Genomic DNA, 12,620 nt, shown 5'->3' with positions numbered 1-12,620 from the left:
TTTGATGAGTTTAACATTTAGCAGAGTTAACCCGGTGCCTCCCTCCCTTCTCCTTAGTTGCTGTAGGCTCACTGGGGAAGGGCTGTGTGGTAAAGGGAATGTGAAGCACGGGTGTTAAATATTCATTGAGCATTGCTGCAGTTTTGCTGTGGAAGCCATTCCATGGCAGAAGCAAAGGTTTTGCTTGTTTTGGATTCTCTGGTCCATGTCTCTGTGGTTGAGACCAATGAACTTGTAGACTCCTCAGGGGAATTTTCGTGTGTACGTGAACTTAGACTTGTATTCGTATACTGAGAATTCAGAGGTGTTAGGAGGAGGGGAGGGGAAGGGAAGAAGAGGGAAAGGAGGGAGGGGAGAGGAATTATAGGATATTTTTGAGGCTCTGTATCTTTTATGTAAATCTGGGAAGTTGGAGTTAGCAAGATAGATTTTTATTTTTATCTACATTTTCTGATTCAAATATAAGGTTTTTGAGAAATTGGAAGAAAGTATTAAAGCTTTGATGGTACAAGGTATTTTAGTTTTACTTAAAAATTTGCACATAGCATCTGTGATACGGTTTGAGAATTCATAACAGACTTGGTTTATCTTGTCGTGGCTTTTGCAAGAGAGTGTTTTTGCTGTGCTTAGTGGTTTGCAGATTACTCAGTTTGGTGTGTGAGTGGTGTGTGCTTTGCACGGTAATACAGTTTGGACCTTGAGGATGGCGTTCCCACGTATGCTGAAATGCTCAGGGAGATAGAGAGCGGGTGGCTCTTGCGTTGTTTTCTGATACGGAGTGTCACCGTAGCTCGGCAGAGCAGTCTTTGCTCTGAAGTTGAACTGTGCTCACGCTCCAGCGTTCAGACAGCAGAAATGCGTTAAGCTCCTGGTGATGAAACCTGTTGGATCTCTAGTGGAAGCAGCTGGAGCCTTTGGCTTGTTACCTAGCAATGATTCAAGTCTTGCAGCTTGTAAAGGAGCTGGTGACACCGTCCAGGCAGAAGGCAGCCACGGCGAAGGAAGGTAGGGCAGAGTGAACAGCCAGAGCATCTAAGGCACCTAGAGACTTTGACATGGATCGATCTGACGAAAAGCAGTAAACATTCTGATTGCATGTGTGCGTATGCCTTCCTGCGTTATTACAGTGTCTGAAAAGGACCGGGTAGTATTGCATGATTGTTAGCACACTCGGTATCCTGTTCTAAGCACAGAAGGAGAGCATGTTATAGCATGAGAAGTTATCTCACTCCGCTGTGACAGTGTTCTCACTGCAGGGATCCTCTTCTTGCGTTGGGGATTTTGATGGTAGACAAATCATTACTGTAATCCTTAATCTTAAATATAATCACAGCAGCATTAGGAGGGGAAGCTGGAAGTCTGCTTGTAGCAGGGCAGGGGTAGGTGCTTCTTACCTCTGTGATAGCTGATAAAGTAATAGAAATGAATTAAGGGCTTGACCAGTCACAGTGAGTCTGTCTTTCTCAGCGAGCAGTCGGCTTTTCTGTTTAAGATTGTGTGCTTCTCTGTAAATGAGTCATGGGCTTAGGACATATACCCGAGACGTATTGGAGTGTAGTAAACTACTTTAGATTGCAAGCCTGACTCCCCTGTGTTAAAATGAACAAATCACCTATGCTTAGAAGAAGGAAGCGCCTGTTTTTGCTTTATGAATGTTTGAAGTCCTAAACCCCTAAAGTGATGATGAGGGATGGGTGTTGAGTGTCTGCAGGCCATCAGGTGATCTGTGGGTAACATATGTATGTGCTAGTCGACTCACATGAGTCTGTGTTCTGTCTTAGAACATTCTATTTTTATAGACTTGGCTAATGAAAGTATACCCAGATGATGCTGAATGCAGACTTTAAAAATATTTTAACATGGCATATTTCGCATTTGAAAATAAAGATTATGAGATTCCAAATACCCCAAGTAAACGGATTTGAAACAGTGCTGTAAAGTGATACTGTAATGTGCAGTTCTATCACCTACAAGACAGTAGAACTTAAAAAGCGTAACCCATGGAAACTGCCTTATTATGTTACCACAGAACATGGTATTTACATGACCCAACAGAGTTGTATCTCAGAAAGCAGAGGAGCCGTCCTTGTTTCCTTTGGAATTATTTACTTCCTGTCTCCTGCTTTCTTTCTCTTTTCTTTCTGAAGTAGACCACATTCCTCTCTAAATGGTAGGATTTTAATAATGCAGCACTGAAAGTTTCTTACTACGTTTACTATTTCAGGAGAATATAACTAATGTACTTTCAATCTGTTTGAAAATGTCAGATTCATAATTTGACCTTTACAGTCAGAACTTTTGGGTGGAATGTTTCTCCCAGTTTTTATGTTTTTAATTACGGTTACTTGGGCTATATTAGGGCAAAGGATAATACTGGTTGTCCTAGTTGGTCCTCTCCTTCCTCCTTTTCTTCCTCTTCCTCCTCGTCTCCTTTGTTCCTTTTTACACTTTAAGAGATTTATTATTATTATTTTGTGTATGTAGGTGTTTTGCTTGCGTGCGTTTTTGTGTACCACAAGTGTACCTGGTGCTGGAGGAGATGGTGAGCCTGCAGGTGGGCGCTGGGAATCAAACCCCACTTTGCAAGAACATGTGTTTAACCTCGGAGCCAATTCTCTACCCCTAACACTATTTTTCTTGTCTTTGAAAGTATGTCTGTGTTTCTCCTAAGTACCAGGAAGTGCATGTGAATACAGGAAGAACATTGGCAAAAGATACGCCATATCACGATGACACTCTGCCTTTCGTTTTCAGATAGGATTGGGTTCAGGTAGAGTTTTCTCTACCTGGGAAAGAAAGTTTATAAAGAAATTTTCTTCTGAGAAGCTTTTTTAGACCTTTTCTAATTATGTTAATTGCATCATTAATATTTATTACTTTTATTCCTTGGCAAAACACTGTATTTTCTCATTTTAAAGGAAATGGTTGTTTTAAAAGACTTATTTTGATTATTTTTAAAGTCTGTGTAGGCGTGTATCTGTGTGGGTGTGCACATGAGTAAGTGCAGATGCTCATGGAGGTAAGAGGAGCATCAGATCACCTACAACTGGAATTCCAGGCAGCTGTGAGTTACCAGACATGGGTGCAGGGATCTGAACTTGGGTCCTCTGTAAGCGTAGAAGGCAACTCTTAGCAAGTAGGCAGCTTTCCTCTTAATGCATTCCTCTTAAGAAAGCCGTGTCATGTATGTAGATCAGCGCTTCTCACCCTTCCTAATTCTGTGACCCTTTAATACAGTTAGTTCCTCATGCTGTGGTGACCCCAGCGATTGATGTTGCTGCTCAATAACTGTAATTTTGCTACTGTTATGAGTTGTAATATAAATGTCTGATATACAGACTCTCTGATACGTAGCCCCTGAGAAAGGGCCATTTCGCCCCCCAAAGGAATCTTGACCCAAGGTTGAGGTCCACTCAACTCTGGTAATAAAGAGTTTAAAATACACTACACTACACACACACATACACACACACACACACACACACACACACACACACACAAATACACACACACACATGCACACCACATACACATACATATACCTACACACACACACACATGCACACCACATACACATACATATACCTACACACACACACACATGCACACCACATACACATACATATACCTACACACATACACATGCACACACACCACACATGCATGCCATATACACATACACACACACATACACAAACATACACACACTCACACACACACTATAAAAATAAATATTTCAAAAAGTTTAAAATGATACTTCTTTTACTGTAATGTGAATATGGGAGGTATAGAGCAAATGTAGTATTTTTAAATACTGCACTCACATTAACATTAGTAAGTGGGATAGAAAAGGGAGTTTGTTATCATCCAACTGTTTCTGACTCGCCAGCTCCTGAATTATGACACAGACATACTTATTTATTATAGGTAAGGCCTTAGGTTGTGCTACTTCCCAACTAGCTCCTCATGTAACTTAATGTACCTCTCTATTTAACCTAAGTGTGCCACACGGCTTGTTAGTTACCTCTCCTTCAGAGCGGCTCCCAGCGTTTCCACCTCTGCCCCTAAGTCCCACCTGTCCCCTCCCACCTTGCTATAGGCCATTTAGCTCTTCATTAAACCAACCAGAAGGCGATGGAAAAGATGTTTACAGAACACTGGGACTGGTGATGCTTCGTAAAAATAGCAGCGCCAGTGTCTGACCTGTTCTCAAATCTCTGCTGGACAGAAATCAGCATTTGAGTAATACAAAGGCGACCTTTACGCAGTGCACAGGAAATTAATCCCAACAGTTTTCAGAGACGTTGTACTAGAATATCAAAGTCGAGGATAAAATACTTATAATAAATGGTTTGTGAAGTTTCCACAGCCAGTTTTCTTTGGTACAGGATTGTAAACAGACCTGTAGGATGCTAGGGAGTGGCTTAGAGTATCTTGGGCAGTTCAGTGACTAGGGAGCTACAGTTCTTAGGACAGTCTTGACTGAGAAGTCTTTCAAGGCCGAGTAATTTAGTGGGCTGTGTGTTCTGATACACAGCCTTCAGGGACAGGGAGAACAGTCTAGCCTTGTGAAACAGGGGAGGGGAAGGGGTAAGTAATACTTGAGTATGTTCAACAGCAAATAAACCACCACAGTTTCTCTGAATGCTTACCTTAGCCTGCATCTGCTTCTAGGCCTGCCCCAGCAAAGCTAAGTGTACCTGTTGTTGAGTACACAGTCAAAACGGCATGCTGTTCAGTTGTACATTGAGGATGAGTTCTGGGGCCGTGGGTGTCCAGGGGTTGCTTCCTCATTAAAACCTCATGTTTATATGGCTTAACATCTTTGAGAATAGTACACCTTTCTCTAGCTTGTCAACAGAGATAATTCCGACTCTTCATTTCTTTCCAAAGAACATGTTTGCAAAATCTTAACATAAAAAATTTATAAACATTTTTTAAGGAAGCAGGGCAGTGGGTAACGTTCTTTCTTGACCTCTGCTTCTCTTCCTGCCTTGAGTCCCTGCCTTGAGTCCCTGCCTTGAGTCCCTGCCTTGGTTCCTGCCTTGAGTTCGGGCCTTCGCTTCTCCTAATGAGCTAATAAACCCTTTCCTTCCCCACTTGCATTTGGCTAGTGTTTATCATAGCAGCAGAAAGCCAATTTAGGACACAGGCTAAATATATTTATCTTTGCAAACATCAGTTCTTTTGATGAAAACTTTTGTTGATGCAGAAAACCCACAGCTTTCACCTTAAAGGGAATAAGAGTTTATTCTTAAGCCATTTTGAATAATCATGGGGGAATACAGATTTAACCCACATTCCATGTCCCATGAAGTTTTACAGCTTTACAGAACACAGAAATTGATCAATCAAGGCAAGTTTAAGATATTTGGTAGGCATATCAAAGAGGTAGGAGTTTTTCTGTAAGTCTCGAATGCTATCTGATGACATTCTTGGCTCTTCTAAGCCAGTTTCTGCTGGTGTCTGGGAGGGTTTGCCTTGGAGAGTGTGGGTCTGCTTTGTCATAGCCTTCGACCTGCAGTGCGAGCCGCTGTCCCGTTGCAGCAGCCACGATGTGGAGCTGGGGATGGAAGCAGTGCAGGGGGGGACAGAGAGGCCTGGGCCTCTGCGCCCCGAGGCACGAAGGCCCCTGGGTCCGCCCTGCGGTCATCATCAGAGTTCTAAGTGGTGCCCAATGTGGTAAAGATATAAATGCAGAAAGCCTCTTAGTTATACAGCTCTGTTTTAACAAGGAGAAACACAAGTAGGATCGTCGTGCGAGGTGGTGGGAATATTGGTGTTCTGTGATCTCGTTTCGCCATCATGTGACTTCACGCAAATCTTGACTGTCTGTTTTCCAAGATCTCACACAGCTCTGAGCTCCCATACAGAGCTTACCCCCTACTCCACTTTGTTTCTGAAAACAGGTTTTGTCTCCGCTGTACCCTGTAGGCAGCGCTAGCAGCTCCTGCTGCTCATTTGACTCTGTCATACGCACACTTGTGTATACAGTGAATACATAGTTCTTTGTAGTCTCAGAAAGTTAGGTACATGGTGTAAATATGAATCAGTTTGGGGAATGTTAACGGTTTACTGCTGAGTGATGCACAGTTAGGTATGTGAGTGATTACAAAGCAGAACGTCCTGTGTTTACGAGCGCAAACTCTGAACGGACAGATGGGGTATTGGTCCTGGATTTGTGCGCATCGGGTTCTGAACAGTGGGGGTGACGCTGGGGACTCCAAGAGTGCAGTGAGCACCGAGTGGGGTCAGGGTGACGCCCTGTGAGGATGGTGTCTGACCTGAGTGGGGTCAGGGTGACCCCTGTGAGGATGGCGTCTGACCTGAGTGGGGTCAGGGTGACCCCTGTGAGGATGGCGTCTGACCTGAGTGGGGTCAGGGTGACCCCTGTGAGGATGGCGTCTGACCTGAGTGGGGTCAGGGTAACCCCTGTGAGGACGGCGTCTGACCTGAGTGGGGTCAGGGTGACCCCTGTGAGGATGGCGTCTGACCTGAGTGGGGTCAGGGTGACCCCTGTGAGGATGGCGTCTGACCTGAGTGGGGTCAGGGTGACCCCCTGTGAGGACGGCGTCTGACCTGAGTGGGGTCAGGGTGACCCCTGTGAGGATGGCGTCTGACCTGAGTGGGGTCAGGGTGACCCTCTGTGAGGATGGCGTCTGACCTGAGTGGGGTCAGGGTGACCCCCTGTGAGGACGGCGTCTGACCTGAGTGGGGTCAGGGTGACCCCTGTGAGGATGACGTCTGACCTGAGTGGGGTCAGGGTGACGCCCTGTGAGGATGGCGTCTGACCTGAGTGGGGTCAGGGCAATGCCCTGTAAGGATGGCGTCTGACCTGCTGTCAGTGCTTCGTTGAGCTTGGTACTCTTGCTCACTGTTGTGTGTGTTGTGCCAATCTCTAGCTGGCTGGTTGGCCTCTGGGTCTTCTGTTAGATACATTTCTGTGCCAGCCTCTGTGGTGATTTGAATAAGAATGGCCCCCGTGGACTCATATTTGAATGGTTATGGAGTGCCATTAGGAAGTGCAGCCTTGTTGGAGTAGGTCTGATGAGGAAATGTGTCACTGGGGGTGTACTTTGGGTTTTCAAATGCCCAAGCTGGGCTCAGTGTCTCTCTCTTTACCACTGCCTGCTGATCAGGGTGTAGAACTCCAGCTACCTCTCCAGGGCTGCCTGCCTGCGTGCCTCCATGCTTCCTGCCATGATGCTAATGGACTGAACTCTGAACCTGTAGGGCAGCCCCAATGAAGTGTTTTCCTTTGTAAGAGTTGCTGTGCTCATGGTATCTCTTCACAGCAATGGAGACCCTAACTAAGATAGCGCCCATTTACTTGTAGTTTGAAAACTCAAGGCAAAGTGATTTGTTTTTAAACTTAGAAATAGAACATTTGAAATCAGAATTGTTGATTGATAAAAAGTTTTATCAAGGCTGTATTCAGGAAATATATTACTTCAGATCTTATGATCTTTTCTTTTCCTCAGAAAACTGTTACCTCAGAGTAAATGAGCTGTTTATTAGCTCATTGGTTCCAGTACCATTGTGTAGACCATGGTAGAGAACTTTTAAAGGAGGACAGCATTTGAAATGAGGCAGTAAATATTCAGTCAGTCATAGCTTTTGAAGGTTGCCTCTGTGTTGATCACGTGCTTGAACTGAGTGAGAGAGAATCTGGGAGAAGTCAGTGTAACTACAATGTAACTACAATGGAGTCAGCTGACAGGGCACAGATGCTGTTTTCAACTGCCTGTCTGGGTTTGCCTTTCAGGTTTAGTACTTACAGGGTCCTGCGCCCTTGGGCAGGTTTCTCAGTTTCTGGGATTCCCTAATTTCTTCATGGTGAAAAGGGACGGGTGTTTATGAGGTTGCTAACTGTAGGAAAGCGAGTCAGTGTTTGTGAAGTGCGTAGAGCGGCACCTGGCATGCAGCAAAGCATGTTTGTCACATAAGCAAATATATTGACATTCAGATGAAGGAAAAAGCTAAGTGTGTTTTTTATTTTCACACTCTGTCATAGTTCAGAATACTATTTCTGTCCATACTTTAAGCATTTCCTGTGTGCATCCCACCTTCTGGGCAGAAAGCATGCCTTTGTTAGCCTGCACCTTGCTGTTGCTGGCTTTCTACCGTCCACATCGAGTTTGCTACCTGGGTTTCAGCTCATCATTGCCTCTGCTTGAAAATATTTAATGTCATGGTTCCCCTCTTTAGACAGTGTGTAAACTCCCTTAGGATGTGCATTTTACTCAGGCACATAGTAAGTGTTCAGGGTGTGCTTTGTGCCTGTTGAATAGAGGAACCATTGGGTTTCGAAAGGTAATCAGTATTTGTATTGATATCAAAAGTACATATGTTCAAGTACTCTCTGAAATGACAGGAACCCAAACCCATTCCACCATCTGTGGTGACATCTCCAAATGTGCTCCAAGAGTCTCTGCTTCTGCCCGTGTGTCTCAGTGGAGAGGGGCCAGATCATTTCTGGTTACCACCATTCACCTCCCTACAACACCATGACACGCAAAGCACTGCTGTCAGCACCTTCTGGACGACACTTGTTTAGCATAGGATTTCGGTCTTGGCTTCTCCCTTCTTTAAGTTATCTCCTGTGTTTTTACTGATTGCATTCATTTACCTGTGAATGGAACACAGGACAACCAATATCAGAAATGAATGCCACTTAATGTAGCAAGCAAGTCTGGTTGTGGGTCATGGAACCCACGTGGGAAGAAGCCCATGACACAAACTTGTAGGCTGATGCTTGCCTGTGGTGTGTGACACAGCATGTCAGCTTATTAGCACAGCGGTGTGTAGCAGTGTTGATAGTTGCCATGAGATAGCTTACATGAACAGGCACAGTGTGTGTGCTACCTTACATTCTGTGGGGAAGAGGGGAAAGGACTACAAAACTGTAAACACATGGACCGTGTGGTTTTGCACATGAGGACCCTGGAGCCTCAGAGACACCGAGGCTCTGATGGTGTCTCTACTCTCGGGTTTGTAAGGGCTGATGGAGTAGGAGTAGCTCGGTGTGGAGAAGCAGAGATACCCAGCTCCATTTGGAATGCTTTAGAGTAACTTTTTGAACATATGTCCACACACTACCTTCTAATAGGTATATTTACAATGTCTTTTAAAAGTACTGCTTTTTATTACGCCATGACCTTGACTTTTGGGGAAAGTCATTCGAAGAGGATGCAGAGATCCATGCCTGGTGCCTGGTGTTTGCCTTCTGTAGTTCACCGTCAGTGTGAACACACACACATAACAGACATTGCTGATGTAGCCAGTCGCCTGAGTGCCGGGAGTGTTCAGGTCTTAGCGTTATGTTATTACTACTGAAGCAGGCTGCCCGTAGAGCATCATGAGCATTCTCTAGAGAGTAATTTGGGTTGGTGTGAGTTAGTTTATTTAGATTGGTGCTATGAATAAATGTTTATTTGTACCACTATCATAATATAATTTAAATGCCATTTGAATGTGCTGAAGAATCTTCATAAGTAACTTGCTAGCCTTTGAAAATGGGCTGCTGGAGTATTGTTTCTCTCCCACTTGGCAGACACCAGATGCAGTGATTAATAAAGGTCATTATGCTACTTAGTCACGGAGAGCTTTTCATGACGATTACCTGAACATCTGCTGGTTTCATCACGGCAGTTCCCAGAAACATTAACAGATTATAGATGCTGGGTCTTAAAAGTATGGCATGGATTAGTGTAAAGTATTTCTTAAGAATGTTTGGATGTTCCTTGAAATTTTAAATAATTTTGTGAAGGCTGTTACCTTTCTGAAATGTGCATAATCCAAAATGTCAGTGAAGCAGTCTTTTGGAGTAGTGGTTCTGACAGTCCCTGCTTCCTGCTGCTGACTGCTCTCTCTGTCTGTGGACACATCTCGTGGGCAGCAGTGTTCTCACGTGCACTGATTACCACAAGAAACTGAGATTTGGAAAGGGGAAGTCTGGAGTGTGACTGAAGAAGTAAAAAGGCTATACACCTGGGGTGGCTAATCCCTGTGCACTGAAGAGCTCTCTGTGGACCGAGAGAACCTAGGGCAGCTTGGGTGGAGACAGCAGAAGGCCTAGAGAAGTGCGCATGGCTTTCACTGCCTGAGAAGATGCTTGGTGCCATGAATGTGAAGACGGTGTGGAGTGTTAGAATTGCATGTAGATAGAGAATAGCGGCTCAGAGAATAGCTCAAACTGTACAGGCTGTTGGACTCAGTAGGACACTTTCAGTGGCCTTAAGTAACCAACTCTTTTTACATTCAGTCTTTGCCAGTGGGTGTGGGCTCTCTGCTGTGTTTGCATCCTTAGGTCTTAAAGTCCTCAGAAGAAAAAGGAGAAACAAACAAAAGCATCTAGAGTGGGTGATGCTGGTCTAAGGAAAGCAAGTGCTTTCTCTAAACCACCGCTGCCACATGCAAGGGTGCTGTAGGGAAACTGCCTGATGTTATTATTTTAGTTTCTAAATCTTGCAGGATTTTTGTTAAAGTGATATGGGTTCTCATTAGCAGAGAAGAAATGTGAGTATCTGATAGGGATCTGTAGTGTCTGACAGTTCAGGTACACAGAAATGACATGTCTTTTGCCCGAGACAGCCACAGTTAAAAGTGTGACTGATTGGTGTCGTTGTGTGCTATAGGTAAGAGAACGAATTGGCGAGCCTTAATCTCTTTATTGTGCGTGTCTGTGTCTGTGTCTGCGTGCGACACATGGTGAGTGTGTGGAGGTGAGAGGATACTTGATTAGGAGTTGACTCCTCCCTTCCACCTTGCTTAGGCAGGACCCTTCCTGTGTTTGCGGTCCCTTGGGGTCTCCGGCTAGCTGGTCCTTGAGTTTCTGGCCAATTCTCCATCTCTCTCGTCTCTGGACAGGACTGCTAGGGTAACTGATGCCCGCCGCTGCATCTGGCTTTTTACCTGGGTTTGGTTCCAGGGGTCAACCTCCTGTCATCAGGCTTGTGTGGCACCTTTACCTGTGAGCCGTCTTCCCGGCTCCTGGTAAACTCTTTAGTATCTGTCTCGTGTGCTTTACTACGTCGAGTCTGCGGCTCGGCTCGGCTCGGCACTGTAAAGAGGTAGTGTTCTTCTGTGTGCACACGACACGCACTGAGCCCTCCCCGTAGTCCTTTGTCAGTCCTTCCACTCTACCAGAGACTGCCACTAGGAGGATGTTTATGCTATGGTCTGTAACGCACCCCACCATGAGGGGAATGCAATGCAGACGAACAGACCTGAAGAATAATTGTGGGCCGCTTTGAGAAATAGAGAGGTCGTAAAGCAATATCGACAGTGTGATTCTTCCCATACCTTCATATGAGTATGTTTATATGTTATGCAGATGTGAATATGATATAGTGTATATCTGCTTGGAATGTACAGAGAAGTTTTAAAAATACCTTTAATATTGGGGAGTAGGGTTGAGAAAGGAGGACAGGAGAGGAATGAGATGGTATTTTATTTTTAATTAAAAAAACAGATTATAACTTGATTAAAACGTTTCTCTTCCCTTTCTTCCTTCCAAGCCTCCCTATAGGGCCCTCCCCTATAGCCCTCCCCTACAGCCCTCCCCTACAGCTCTCCCTATAGCCCTCCCCTACAGCCCTCCCTATAGCCCTCCTCTACAGCCCTCTCTATAGCCCTCCCTATAGCCCTCCCCTACAGTCCTCCCTATAGCCCTCCCCTACAGCCTCCCTATAGCCCTCCCTATAGCCCTCCCTATAGCCCTCCTCTTTGCTTCCCTTCGAATACATGGCCTCTTTCCTCCTTAGACCTAATTGTTAGTGCTTGTTTATAGCTATAAATATGCATATATTTTCCCAACTATAGACTGTTCAGTCCATATAATGCTCCCTGTATGTATGCCTTTAGGGTGGGACCACCAACTGGCGTGCTCTTCCCTGGGAGGGCCACCCTCTCTTTCCAGCTTCCCTCAGTTGCCTGGGGTTCTCTGTGTACACTTGAGGCATCATGGCTTTTCTCTGTTCAGTTTGGCATATTCATGGATGTCATTTTTGTTCAGTTCACAGTTGTGTTGGGCAGACCTTATGGGTGTGGCTTTCAGCAGCACTAGGAGACACAGTCGCACAGCCAATGCCCTGACCCTTCAGCTCTGACAGTCTCTTCTCCCCCGGCTGCACCCCAGCCCTGAGCCTTAGATAAGGGAGTGTTTTGTAGCTGTGTGGCTGGACTTCACTCTGCAGCTCTGCATATCAATTGGCTGTGGCTTTTGGAAGTGGATTTCATCTGTTGCAAAGGGAAGTTTCTTTGACGGGAGTGTGGGCATGGGTGTGTGCGTGGATGTGCATGAGTGTGTGTGTGTGTGTGTGTGTGTGTGTGTGTGTGTACTACACTTACCTGTGGGTATAAGGACAACTGTGTATATTTTGTTGTTAGGATTATGGCTTCACTAACAGTGCATAGTCAGCTAGTACCAGTCATGGCCTCCATCTTGTCTGTTGAGCAGGTCTTTAGTCCAGTCAGAGAGCTGTTGGCTCCCCCAGGCCTGCTGCCATAGCTGCGTCCCCGGGGCTGTCAGAGATGGTACTTTTCTAGACAGATGTCCACATGACTCGACCCTCTTATAAGCATGCATTGCTGTTGGGTTAGAGAGCTGAGCGGTCTGC

At 45.2% G+C, this 12,620-nt stretch overlaps 1 protein-coding gene across 2 annotated transcripts in view; it reads left to right on the top strand.

The window, feature by feature from the left end:
* Window positions 1-12,620, top strand: part of Usp6nl (USP6 N-terminal like) — a 128,084-nt gene that overhangs the window by 28,186 nt on the left and 87,278 nt on the right. The window lies entirely within an intron of this gene.

This window comes from Rattus norvegicus, chromosome 17 (genome assembly GCF_036323735.1).
Source record: "Rattus norvegicus strain BN/NHsdMcwi chromosome 17, GRCr8, whole genome shotgun sequence".
Lineage (NCBI taxonomy): Eukaryota > Metazoa > Chordata > Mammalia > Rodentia > Muridae > Rattus > Rattus norvegicus.
Note: the sequence above shows the minus strand (reverse complement) of the source record. Positions and strands in the feature narration are given on the sequence as shown.